The 13,923-nt window shown below is 51.9% G+C and overlaps 3 pseudogenes; all 3 read right to left on the reverse strand.

Annotated features, from left to right (window-relative positions):
• Positions 1-2,057: 2,057 nt before the first annotated feature.
• On the reverse strand, positions 2,058-3,542 carry LOC150067240 (PRAME family member 12 pseudogene; annotated as a pseudogene).
• Positions 3,543-6,205: 2,663 nt separating this feature from the next.
• Positions 6,206-7,690, reverse strand: LOC150067241 (PRAME family member 12 pseudogene; annotated as a pseudogene).
• Positions 7,691-10,308: 2,618 nt separating this feature from the next.
• On the reverse strand, positions 10,309-11,793 carry LOC150067242 (PRAME family member 12 pseudogene; annotated as a pseudogene).
• Between the last annotated feature and the right edge of the window lie 2,130 nt (positions 11,794-13,923).

The raw sequence follows: 13,923 nt of genomic DNA on the forward strand, positions 1-13,923 counted from the left end.
TGTGTAGAGTCTCCAGGAACTTTTTCGGAAAATTTTTGGTTTTCCTTCTTTCTCTACTTGTCTTCCTGCATGAATTCCTTATTTCCTTCCTTCCTTCCTTCCTTCCTTCCTTCCTTCATTCATTCCTTCCTTCCTTCCTTCCATCCTGCCTGCCTTTTCACCCCCTGCCTTCCTAACTTTAATCTCCCTACCTTCACAAGAGCTTTAATCCTGCCTTTTCGAACCTTTCCATTTTATTGGGTTCATGTATTAGAACAGGAACTCGGGGCTCTGAGCGGCTTTTGGTCTAGGTTAGTGCTCTAAAACTTGTCCAAAGCAATGGCTACAGAAACCTAGAAACTCTAAGGATCTGGATTGCCTAGATAGTCCTTGCAGTGTGATCCTCCCATCTCAAAACTCTGGAGACCCTGGATTCTTGGAATCCTAGGATGTTTTCTGAGGAGCTTGTTGGCGTCCAATTTTCTCACACACCTCTCTGCTTGTTGACATCTTCCTGGGATCCATGGTTCTCATGCTCCTGAAGGACAGAATTAGAGGCAGAAGCCACCTCAGTGTGGTGGGCATATTTCTCTCTTGCTCCTCGTTTCCAATGTTGTTGTTGTTGTCATTGGGTCTGGTTAGGCACCAAGTGAGTATTTCTCTGGAATAGCAAAGGAAATATAGTCTACCTTTTGCAGGCACATTTAATCATATCACGGTGGAAAATTCTCACCGCCCCCCCCAAAAGATGGATTGTACAACTAGTTCCCTGGCTTGATGGGTGGGGATTTGGAAGCCACACCCAGCACACCGAGCATGGTTTCACCCTCCAGAGCAAATCCAAGTGATTCTAGGCACCTATTTCCACCACAACAATTTAAATAGTGAAAATTCTCATGTAGAATAACATGGAGATGGGAAGGGTTTAACATCCTTTCACAGACTGTGTTTGGTTATCGATGTCCAAATTACCCTATAACATTTACACTCTTCTTTCTTTCTTTCTTTCTTTCTTTCTTTCTTTCTTTCTTTCTTTCTTTCTGTCTTTCTTTCCTTCTTTGACTGTTTCTTTTTTTTCCTTATGGGACCTAGCTCAGAAATCTAGGCTTTGGAGCTTTCAATGAAAATTTCAGCAAAGGCTGAAAGCCTTGGCCCAGGACCTGGTATTGTTCCTGACCTCTTCAGCTCAAGGCTACCTCCAAACCCTTAAGCCACCACTTCACTTCCCATTTTCTAGGGGATCATTGGAGGTAGGAATCTCAAGATTTTATGGCCAGGGCTGAATTTGAAACTTGACACTTAGATCTTAGCCTCCTGAGGAGGTAGGATTCCAGGTGTGAGCAATCATGCTGGACTACTTTGCATTTTTCTGGAAAGCATGTTTGTGTGGTTGTGGGTGGGTGGGTGGGTGGGTGTGGGGTGTGGGTGTGGGTGTGGGGTGTGCACATGTGCGTACACACGACTTATTTAGTGCAAGTACCTGTGTTTGTGCCAGGTCCTGGAACTGAATACAGTGGGGCTTTTGTGCTCATTGTCGCCTCTGTATTCCTGGAGCCACGGCTCCATTAAGACTTTCCTAGAAGTTCACTGGAGAAGAGCATCACATTGGCATTCCCTCAAAGGCCGGGACTGAATAGTGATCATCAGATATCACAATTGCAGAGTAGCGATGACTGAACACAAGAACAACTCTCAGCAAACGTGTGCTTTATCTCCGTTTTTATTTCCGATTTATTAATTGATCTATACAGTAGAGTCAGGGACAATAGGAAGAATGGATAGAGTACAAAAGCAGAGATGGCCCCTAGCACTTGGAGACATACAATGGTGTTGGAGTCTTTTGGAGAAACCCAAGTTGGGAGTGCTGAGGGAGCGTAGCCAGGAACATGCGGGCAGCCCCAAAGTGCTCGGAAAGGTGGCCAGTTCCCTAGGTCCGGCTGAAGGGCCAAGGGCAGAAACACATGCCCTTTGTCTTGCAGTGACCCTGAAGGTTGGGATGTGTGAGGATGGGGGAAGGACCTTAAAGCTAGGCTTTCATGGGTCAGGTCCACAGGAATGCTGGGGAGGGAGGCGCCCAATTACGCAGGCAGCGCAGACAGGCCAGGAAGTCCTTCCACTGTGAGCACCCAGGAGCCACGGGGCCCCAGGCTAACCATCTGGCACTTTCGGCGACGATGACAGAAATCGGCGCAGATCTGGAAGCGCTGGCTAGGCGTCGAGGAAGCTCTCCACGCTTGCAACAGGGGGCCCAGCATGAGAAGAAATCTCTCAAGGTGGATGCTCCCCAGGACCCCGTCGTCTTGAAAGTAGAAGCTCTCCAGAGGGGGAGGATAGATCCCTTGACTGAAACGGGCCAGCCTGGCAGTGTGGCTGAGCAGGGTACACAGGCTGCCCAAGGAGATGGGGTTTCCATAGAAACTGAAGAAGCCGAGCTGGGAGCACTGTCTGAGGGCGGGCAGGATGGCAGGGAGCTGGGCGTCGGTGAGGCCACAGTCCTCCAAGGCCAGGGTCTCCAGGGTCCCGGCCGCTTGCTCCAGCAGGGCTCGCAGGGGCTCCGGACTGAAGCGGCCCAGGCACACACTCCTCAGTCGCAGGCGCTGGAGCTGCCTGGCGCAGGCGCAGCCGGACAGAAACTTCAGGTCGTCTTCCTGCAGGGGACAGGAACTCAAAGACAGCGTCTTCAGAGCTGTCAGGCTCCCCAGGATGGCCGGCAGCTTTCCGTGGAGGAAGAAGACGTCGTGCACGTGAAGCTCCCGCAGACACTGCAGCCGCCCCAGGTGTGCTGCGTACTTGCGGGAGTACAGCGCGTTGAGGGCTCTGGAAGTGTACACCTGAGCACTCATCTTGGAGAAGTGGAGCACCCGAAGGTTCTGCATCTGGCTGAGCTGACGAGCAAAGGTTTTCATGGTCTCTCGACGCCAGAAACAGTCCACCACCAGTTCTTGGATGGAGTCCAGGCGCACTGGCCGCAGAGCCTTCCGCACTCTGGAGGTGCAGCCCGACAGGATCTGCAGCTTCTCGCACCGCAGCTGGACTCGCCCTCTCCTCTTCCGGGCCCACCGCAGCACGTAGGCCTGGAAAGCCCCCTGGGGGCCATCTTGGATGGTGAGGTCCAGGACTATGGTCAAGGGCCGCTCTTCAGTCCTTCGTGCATCGCAAGTCGCCGGGGGCCGGGGGCTCAGGGGGCCTGGAGGGGAGCTTCCGGCCAGAGAGGGGCAGCCCTGGGCCCGCATCTCGGAGGACACGCTTCGCAGATCCAGAACTTGCAGTTTCCAGCGACGCGGCCGATCTTTCTGGGCGAGCAACAGATCGAGTCCATCCAGGGCAGCCTTCAAGGCTTCCAGGTCTGGTGACCGCGTCACGGCCCCCAGGAGCAGGCAGGGGAAGGGCCAGGCCTGCACCATGGCCTTCAGCACCTCTGCGTGGCCCCCGGCATAGGCCTCCCTGAAGAGCCGGGGGAACAGCAGCCATGGCACATCCTCCAGGGTGTCACAGATGGACACCGAATGGCTCCTCACTAAGGCCTGCATGGCTAGACTCTCCAGGGTGGGTGGCGTCCCCATGTTCCTCTCGCTGGACAAGACCAGGATCCGGTGTGCAGGCAGGGCTCTCTCCGGTCCAGCAGCGTCAGGCTCTGACTGTGGACTCTGGGAAACTGCTGCTCTTCTCTGTGCCCCTGGGAGTCTTATAGCCCCAACGCAGCCCTTTCCAGCACCTATCTTCCAATAAAAGAACAGCCCCCCCCCCTCCCTTGGGATTTCTGAGTCACACCCAGCAACCCTACACTGGATAGGGTCCTGCACAGGGTGGATCCTAATCCCTTCAGATAGGATTATTGACATGCGAGTCACAGTGCCTGGCATCCATTTCTCACCTGTGAATGTGTAGACACAAAACGTTTCTACCCTAATATCCGGACAAGGCATATTATTGTGGCGAATTAATGCACCTACTGTTTGGCAGGTGGAACTGTAACCCCTCTATGCATTTCGTCGAAAATGAAAAATTACATTGAAATACATAGAAAAAGTTCCTCCCTTTTACTTTTAAATCCCCAATACTATTCCACAGATGGTCCATTGCCCTGACTTGGGGTCAGGTTGTACGACCCTCAGCCTGCAAAATTGTGTAGAGTCTCCAGGAACTTTTTCGGAAAATTTTTGGTTTTCCTTCTTTCTCTACTTGTCTTCCTGCATGAATTCCTTATTTCCTTCCTTCCTTCCTTCCTTCCTTCCTTCCTTCATTCATTCCTTCCTTCCTTCCTTCCATCCTGCCTGCCTTTTCACCCCCTGCCTTCCTAACTTTAATCTCCCTACCTTCACAAGAGCTTTAATCCTGCCTTTTCGAACCTTTCCATTTTATTGGGTTCATGTATTAGAACAGGAACTCGGGGCTCTGAGCGGCTTTTGGTCTAGGTTAGTGCTCTAAAACTTGTCCAAAGCAATGGCTACAGAAACCTAGAAACTCTAAGGATCTGGATTGCCTAGATAGTCCTTGCAGTGTGATCCTCCCATCTCAAAACTCTGGAGACCCTGGATTCTTGGAATCCTAGGATGTTTTCTGAGGAGCTTGTTGGCGTCCAATTTTCTCACACACCTCTCTGCTTGTTGACATCTTCCTGGGATCCATGGTTCTCATGCTCCTGAAGGACAGAATTAGAGGCAGAAGCCACCTCAGTGTGGTGGGCATATTTCTCTCTTGCTCCTCGTTTCCAATGTTGTTGTTGTTGTCATTGGGTCTGGTTAGGCACCAAGTGAGTATTTCTCTGGAATAGCAAAGGAAATATAGTCTACCTTTTGCAGGCACATTTAATCATATCACGGTGGAAAATTCTCACCGCCCCCCCCAAAAGATGGATTGTACAACTAGTTCCCTGGCTTGATGGGTGGGGATTTGGAAGCCACACCCAGCACACCGAGCATGGTTTCACCCTCCAGAGCAAATCCAAGTGATTCTAGGCACCTATTTCCACCACAACAATTTAAATAGTGAAAATTCTCATGTAGAATAACATGGAGATGGGAAGGGTTTAACATCCTTTCACAGACTGTGTTTGGTTATCGATGTCCAAATTACCCTATAACATTTCCACTGTTCTTTCTTTCTTTCTTTCTTTCTTTCTTTCTTCCTTTCTTCCTTTCTTTCTTTCCTTCTTTCTTTCTTTCTTTCTATCTTTCTTTCTGTCTTTCTTTCCTTCTTTGACTGTTTCTTTTTTTTCCTTATGGGACCTAGCTCAGAAATCTAGGCTTTGGAGCTTTCAATGAAAATTTCAGCAAAGGCTGAAAGCCTTGGCCCAGGACCTGGTATTGTTCCTGACCTCTTCAGCTCAAGACTACCTCCAAACCCTTAAGCCACCACTTCACTTCCCATTTTCTAGGGGATCATTGGAGGTAGGAATCTCAAGATTTTATGGCCAGGGCTGAATTTGAAACTTGACACTTAGATCTCAGCCTCCTGAGGAGGTAGGATTCCAGGTGTGAGCAATCATGCTGGACTACTTTGCATTTTTCTGGAAAGCATGTTTGTGTGGTTGTGGGTGGGTGGGTGGGTGGGTGGGTGGGTGTGGGGTGTGGGTGTGGGTGTGGGGTGTGCACATGTGCGTACACACGACTTATTTAGTGCAAGTACCTGTGTTTGTGCCAGGTCCTGGAACTGAATACAGTGGGGCTTTTGTGCGCATTGTCGCCTCTGTATTCCTGGAGCCACGGCTCCATTAAGACTTTCCTAGAAGTTCACTGGAGAAGAGCATCACATTGGCATTCCCTCAAAGGCCGGGACTGAATAGTGATCATCAGATATCACAATTGCAGAGTAGCGATGACTGAACACAAGAACAACTCTCAGCAAACGTGTGCTTTATCTCCGTTTTTATTTCCGATTTATTAATTGATCTATACAGTAGAGTCAGGGACAATAGGAAGAATGGATAGAGTACAAAAGCAGAGATGGCCCCTAGCACTTGGAGACATACAATGGTGTTGGAGTCTTTTGGAGAAACCCAAGTTGGGAGTGCTGAGGGAGCGTAGCCAGGAACATGCGGGCAGCCCCAAAGTGCTCGGAAAGGTGGCCAGTTCCCTAGGTCCGGCTGAAGGGCCAAGGGCAGAAACACATGCCCTTTGTCTTGCAGTGACCCTGAAGGTTGGGATGTGTGAGGATGGGGGAAGGACCTTAAAGCTAGGCTTTCATGGGTCAGGTCCACAGGAATGCTGGGGAGGGAGGCGCCCAATTACGCAGGCAGCGCAGACAGGCCAGGAAGTCCTTCCACTGTGAGCACCCAGGAGCCACGGGGCCCCAGGCTAACCATCTGGCACTTTCGGCGACGATGACAGAAATCGGCGCAGATCTGGAAGCGCTGGCTAGGCGTCGAGGAAGCTCTCCACGCTTGCAACAGGGGGCCCAGCATGAGAAGAAATCTCTCAAGGTGGATGCTCCCCAGGACCCCGTCGTCTTGAAAGTAGAAGCTCTCCAGAGGGGGAGGATAGATCCCTTGACTGAAACGGGCCAGCCTGGCAGTGTGGCTGAGCAGGGTACACAGGCTGCCCAAGGAGATGGGGTTTCCATAGAAACTGAAGAAGCCGAGCTGGGAGCACTGTCTGAGGGCGGGCAGGATGGCAGGGAGCTGGGCGTCGGTGAGGCCACAGTCCTCCAAGGCCAGGGTCTCCAGGGTCCCGGCCGCTTGCTCCAGCAGGGCTCGCAGGGGCTCCGGACTGAAGCGGCCCAGGCACACACTCCTCAGTCGCAGGCGCTGGAGCTGCCTGGCGCAGGCGCAGCCGGACAGAAACTTCAGGTCGTCTTCCTGCAGGGGACAGGAACTCAAAGACAGCGTCTTCAGAGCTGTCAGGCTCCCCAGGATGGCCGGCAGCTTTCCGTGGAGGAAGAAGACGTCGTGCACGTGAAGCTCCCGCAGACACTGCAGCCGCCCCAGGTGTGCTGCGTACTTGCGGGAGTACAGCGCGTTGAGGGCTCTGGAAGTGTACACCTGAGCACTCATCTTGGAGAAGTGGAGCACCCGAAGGTTCTGCATCTGGCTGAGCTGACGAGCAAAGGTTTTCATGGTCTCTCGACGCCAGAAACAGTCCACCACCAGTTCTTGGATGGAGTCCAGGCGCACTGGCCGCAGAGCCTTCCGCACTCTGGAGGTGCAGCCCGACAGGATCTGCAGCTTCTCGCACCGCAGCTGGACTCGCCCTCTCCTCTTCCGGGCCCACCGCAGCACGTAGGCCTGGAAAGCCCCCTGGGGGCCATCTTGGATGGTGAGGTCCAGGACTATGGTCAAGGGCCGCTCTTCAGTCCTTCGTGCATCGCAAGTCGCCGGGGGCCGGGGGCTCAGGGGGCCTGGAGGGGAGCTTCCGGCCAGAGAGGGGCAGCCCTGGGCCCGCATCTCGGAGGACACGCTTCGCAGATCCAGAACTTGCAGTTTCCAGCGACGCGGCCGATCTTTCTGGGCGAGCAACAGATCGAGTCCATCCAGGGCAGCCTTCAAGGCTTCCAGGTCTGGTGACCGCGTCACGGCCCCCAGGAGCAGGCAGGGGAAGGGCCAGGCCTGCACCATGGCCTTCAGCACCTCTGCGTGGCCCCCGGCATAGGCCTCCCTGAAGAGCCGGGGGAACAGCAGCCATGGCACATCCTCCAGGGTGTCACAGATGGACACCGAATGGCTCCTCACTAAGGCCTGCATGGCTAGACTCTCCAGGGTGGGTGGCGTCCCCATGTTCCTCTCGCTGGACAAGACCAGGATCCGGTGTGCAGGCAGGGCTCTCTCCGGTCCAGCAGCGTCAGGCTCTGACTGTGGACTCTGGGAAACTGCTGCTCTTCTCTGTGCCCCTGGGAGTCTTATAGCCCCAACGCAGCCCTTTCCAGCACCTATCTTCCAATAAAAGAACAGCCCCCCCCCTCCCTTGGGATTTCTGAGTCACACCCAGCAACCCTACACTGGATAGGGTCCTGCACAGGGTGGATCCTAATCCCTTCAGATAGGATTATTGACATGCGAGTCACAGTGCCTGGCATCCATTTCTCACCTGTGAATGTGTAGACACAAAACGTTTCTACCCTAATATCCGGACAAGGCATATTATTGTGGCGAATTAATGCACCTACTGTTTGGCAGGTGGAACTGTAACCCCTCTATGCATTTCGTCGAAAATGAAAAATTACATTGAAATACATAGAAAAAGTTCCTCCCTTTTACTTTTAAATCCCCAATACTATTCCACAGATGGTCCATTGCCCTGACTTGGGGTCAGGTTGTACGACCCTCAGCCTGCAAAATTGTGTAGAGTCTCCAGGAACTTTTTCGGAAAATTTTTGGTTTTCCTTCTTTCTCTACTTGTCTTCCTGCATGAATTCCTTATTTCCTTCCTTCCTTCCTTCCTTCCTTCCTTCCTTCCTTCCTTCATTCATTCCTTCCTTCCTTCCTTCCATCCTGCCTGCCTTTTCACCCCCTGCCTTCCTAACTTTAATCTCCCTACCTTCACAAGAGCTTTAATCCTGCCTTTTCGAACCTTTCCATTTTATTGGGTTCATGTATTAGAACAGGAACTCGGGGCTCTGAGCGGCTTTTGGTCTAGGTTAGTGCTCTAAAACTTGTCCAAAGCAATGGCTACAGAAACCTAGAAACTCTAAGGATCTGGATTGCCTAGATAGTCCTTGCAGTGTGATCCTCCCATCTCAAAACTCTGGAGACCCTGGATTCTTGGAATCCTAGGATGTTTTCTGAGGAGCTTGTTGGCGTCCAATTTTCTCACACACCTCTCTGCTTGTTGACATCTTCCTGGGATCCATGGTTCTCATGCTCCTGAAGGACAGAATTAGAGGCAGAAGCCACCTCAGTGTGGTGGGCATATTTCTCTCTTGCTCCTCGTTTCCAATGTTGTTGTTGTTGTCATTGGGTCTGGTTAGGCACCAAGTGAGTATTTCTCTGGAATAGCAAAGGAAATATAGTCTACCTTTTGCAGGCACATTTAATCATATCACGGTGGAAAATTCTCACCGCCCCCCCCAAAAGATGGATTGTACAACTAGTTCCCTGGCTTGATGGGTGGGGATTTGGAAGCCACACCCAGCACACCGAGCATGGTTTCACCCTCCAGACCAAATCCAAGTGATTCTAGGCACCTATTTCCACCACAACAATTTAAATAGTGAAAATTCTCATGTAGAATAACATGGAGATGGGAAGGGTTTAACATCCTTTCACAGACTGTGTTTGGTTATCGATGTCCAAATTACCCTATAACATTTACACTCTTCTTTCTTTCTTTCTTTCTTTCTTTCTTTCTTTCTTTCTTTCTGTCTTTCTTTCCTTCTTTGACTGTTTCTTTTTTTTCCTTATGGGACCTAGCTCAGAAATCTAGGCTTTGGAGCTTTCAATGAAAATTTCAGCAAAGGCTGAAAGCCTTGGCCCAGGACCTGGTATTGTTCCTGACCTCTTCAGCTCAAGGCTACCTCCAAACCCTTAAGCCACCACTTCACTTCCCATTTTCTAGGGGATCATTGGAGGTAGGAATCTCAAGATTTTATGGCCAGGGCTGAATTTGAAACTTGACACTTAGATCTCAGCCTCCTGAGGAGGTAGGATTCCAGGTGTGAGCAATCATGCTGGACTACTTTGCATTTTTCTGGAAAGCATGTTTGTGTGGTTGTGGGTGGGTGGGTGGGTGGGTGTGGGGTGTGGGTGTGGGTGTGGGGTGTGCACATGTGCGTACACACGACTTATTTAGTGCAAGTGCCTGTGTTTGTGCCAGGTCCTGGAACTGAATACAGTGGGGCTTTTGTGCGCATTGTCGCCTCTGTATTCCTGGAGCCACGGCTCCATTAAGACTTTCCTAGAAGTTCACTGGAGAAGAGCATCACATTGGCATTCCCTCAAAGGCCGGGACTGAATAGTGATCATCAGATATCACAATTGCAGAGTAGCGATGACTGAACACAAGAACAACTCTCAGCAAACGTGTGCTTTATCTCCGTTTTTATTTCCGATTTATTAATTGATCTATACAGTAGAGTCAGGGACAATAGGAAGAATGGATAGAGTACAAAAGCAGAGATGGCCCCTAGCACTTGGAGACATACAATGGTGTTGGAGTCTTTTGGAGAAACCCAAGTTGGGAGTGCTGAGGGAGCGTAGCCAGGAACATTCGGGCAGCCCCAAAGTGCTCGGAAAGGTGGCCAGTTCCCTAGGTCCGGCTGAAGGGCCAAGGGCAGAAACACATGCCCTTTGTCTTGCAGTGACCCTGAAGGTTGGGATGTGTGAGGATGGGGGAAGGACCTTAAAGCTAGGCTTTCATGGGTCAGGTCCACAGGAATGCTGGGGAGGGAGGCGCCCAATTACGCAGGCAGCGCAGACAGGCCAGGAAGTCCTTCCACTGTGAGCACCCAGGAGCCACGGGGCCCCAGGCTAACCATCTGGCACTTTCGGCGACGATGACAGAAATCGGCGCAGATCTGGAAGCGCTGGCTAGGCGTCGAGGAAGCTCTCCACGCTTGCAACAGGGGGCCCAGCATGAGAAGAAATCTCTCAAGGTGGATGCTCCCCAGGACCCCGTCGTCTTGAAAGTAGAAGCTCTCCAGAGGGGGAGGATAGATCCCTTGACTGAAACGGGCCAGCCTGGCAGTGTGGCTGAGCAGGGTACACAGGCTGCCCAAGGAGATGGGGTTTCCATAGAAACTGAAGAAGCCGAGCTGGGAGCACTGTCTGAGGGCGGGCAGGATGGCAGGGAGCTGGGCGTCGGTGAGGCCACAGTCCTCCAAGGCCAGGGTCTCCAGGGTCCCGGCCGCTTGCTCCAGCAGGGCTCGCAGGGGCTCCGGACTGAAGCGGCCCAGGCACACACTCCTCAGTCGCAGGCGCTGGAGCTGCCTGGCGCAGGCGCAGCCGGACAGAAACTTCAGGTCGTCTTCCTGCAGGGGACAGGAACTCAAAGACAGCGTCTTCAGAGCTGTCAGGCTCCCCAGGATGGCCGGCAGCTTTCCGTGGAGGAAGAAGACGTCGTGCACGTGAAGCTCCCGCAGACACTGCAGCCGCCCCAGGTGTGCTGCGTACTTGCGGGAGTACAGCGCGTTGAGGGCTCTGGAAGTGTACACCTGAGCACTCATCTTGGAGAAGTGGAGCACCCGAAGGTTCTGCATCTGGCTGAGCTGACGAGCAAAGGTTTTCATGGTCTCTCGACGCCAGAAACAGTCCACCACCAGTTCTTGGATGGAGTCCAGGCGCACTGGCCGCAGAGCCTTCCGCACTCTGGAGGTGCAGCCCGACAGGATCTGCAGCTTCTCGCACCGCAGCTGGACTCGCCCTCTCCTCTTCCGGGCCCACCGCAGCACGTAGGCCTGGAAAGCCCCCTGGGGGCCATCTTGGATGGTGAGGTCCAGGACTATGGTCAAGGGCCGCTCTTCAGTCCTTCGTGCATCGCAAGTCGCCGGGGGCCGGGGGCTCAGGGGGCCTGGAGGGGAGCTTCCGGCCAGAGAGGGGCAGCCCTGGGCCCGCATCTCGGAGGACACGCTTCGCAGATCCAGAACTTGCAGTTTCCAGCGACGCGGCCGATCTTTCTGGGCGAGCAACAGATCGAGTCCATCCAGGGCAGCCTTCAAGGCTTCCAGGTCTGGTGACCGCGTCACGGCCCCCAGGAGCAGGCAGGGGAAGGGCCAGGCCTGCACCATGGCCTTCAGCACCTCTGCGTGGCCCCCGGCATAGGCCTCCCTGAAGAGCCGGGGGAACAGCAGCCATGGCACATCCTCCAGGGTGTCACAGATGGACACCGAATGGCTCCTCACTAAGGCCTGCATGGCTAGACTCTCCAGGGTGGGTGGCGTCCCCATGTTCCTCTCGCTGGACAAGACCAGGATCCGGTGTGCAGGCAGGGCTCTCTCCGGTCCAGCAGCGTCAGGCTCTGACTGTGGACTCTGGGAAACTGCTGCTCTTCTCTGTGCCCCTGGGAGTCTTATAGCCCCAACGCAGCCCTTTCCAGCACCTATCTTCCAATAAAAGAACAGCCCCCCCCCCTCCCTTGGGATTTCTGAGTCACACCCAGCAACCCTACACTGGATAGGGTCCTGCACAGGGTGGATCCTAATCCCTTCAGATAGGATTATTGACATGCGAGTCACAGTGCCTGGCATCCATTTCTCACCTGTGAATGTGTAGACACAAAACGTTTCTACCCTAATATCCGGACAAGGCATATTATTGTGGCGAATTAATGCACCTACTGTTTGGCAGGTGGAACTGTAACCCCTCTATGCATTTCGTCGAAAATGAAAAATTACATTGAAATACATAGAAAAAGTTCCTCCCTTTTACTTTTAAATCCCCAATACTATTCCACAGATGGTCCATTGCCCTGACTTGGGGTCAGGTTGTACGACCCTCAGCCTGCAAAATTGTGTAGAGTCTCCAGGAACTTTTTCGGAAAATTTTTGGTTTTCCTTCTTTCTCTACTTGTCTTCCTGCATGAATTCCTTATTTCCTTCCTTCCTTCCTTCCTTCCTTCCTTCCTTCCTTCATTCATTCCTTCCTTCCTTCCTTCCATCCTGCCTGCCTTTTCACCCCCTGCCTTCCTAACTTTAATCTCCCTACCTTCACAAGAGCTTTAATCCTGCCTTTTCGAACCTTTCCATTTTATTGGGTTCATGTATTAGAACAGGAACTCGGGGCTCTGAGCGGCTTTTGGTCTAGGTTAGTGCTCTAAAACTTGTCCAAAGCAATGGCTACAGAAACCTAGAAACTCTAAGGATCTGGATTGCCTAGATAGTCCTTGCAGTGTGATCCTCCCATCTCAAAACTCTGGAGACCCTGGATTCTTGGAATCCTAGGATGTTTTCTGAGGAGCTTGTTGGCGTCCAATTTTCTCACACACCTCTCTGCTTGTTGACATCTTCCTGGGATCCATGGTTCTCATGCTCCTGAAGGACAGAATTAGAGGCAGAAGCCACCTCAGTGTGGTGGGCATATTTCTCTCTTGCTCCTCGTTTCCAATGTTGTTGTTGTTGTCATTGGGTCTGGTTAGGCACCAAGTGAGTATTTCTCTGGAATAGCAAAGGAAATATAGTCTACCTTTTGCAGGCACATTTAATCATATCACGGTGGAAAATTCTCACCGCCCCCCCCAAAAGATGGATTGTACAACTAGTTCCCTGGCTTGATGGGTGGGGATTTGGAAGCCACACCCAGCACACCGAGCATGGTTTCACCCTCCAGACCAAATCCAAGTGATTCTAGGCACCTATTTCCACCACAACAATTTAAATAGTGAAAATTCTCATGTAGAATAACATGGAGATGGGAAGGGTTTAACATCCTTTCACAGACTGTGTTTGGTTATCGATGTCCAAATTACCCTATAACATTTACACTCTTCTTTCTTTCTTTCTTTCTTTCTTTCTTTCTTTCTTTCTTTCTGTCTTTCTTTCTTTCTGTCTTTCTTTCCTTCTTTGACTGTTTCTTTTTTTTCCTTATGGGACCTAGCTCAGAAATCTAGGCTTTGGAGCTTTCAATGAAAATTTCAGCAAAGGCTGAAAGCCTTGGCCCAGGACCTGGTATTGTTCCTGACCTCTTCAGCTCAAGGCTACCTCCAAACCCTTAAGCCACCACTTCACTTCCCATTTTCTAGGGGATCATTGGAGGTAGGAATCTCAAGATTTTATGGCCAGGGCTGAATTTGAAACTTGACACTTAGATCTCAGCCTCCTGAGGAGGTAGGATTCCAGGTGTGAGCAATCATGCTGGACTACTTTGCATTTTTCTGGAAAGCATGTTTGTGTGGTTGTGGGTGGGTGGGTGGGTGGGTGTGGGGTGTGGGTGTGGGTGTGGGGTGTGCACATGTGCGTACACACGACTTATTTAGTGCAAGTACCTGTGTTTGTGCCAGGTCCTGGAACTGAATACAGTGGGGCTTTTGTGCGCATTGTCGCCTCTGTATTCCTGGAGCCACGGCTCCATTAAGACTTTCC

Source organism: Megascapheus bottae, chromosome 2 (assembly GCF_031878675.1).
Source record: "Megascapheus bottae isolate mThoBot1 chromosome 2, mThoBot2.hap1, whole genome shotgun sequence".
NCBI classification, from domain to species: Eukaryota; Metazoa; Chordata; class Mammalia; order Rodentia; family Geomyidae; genus Megascapheus; species Megascapheus bottae.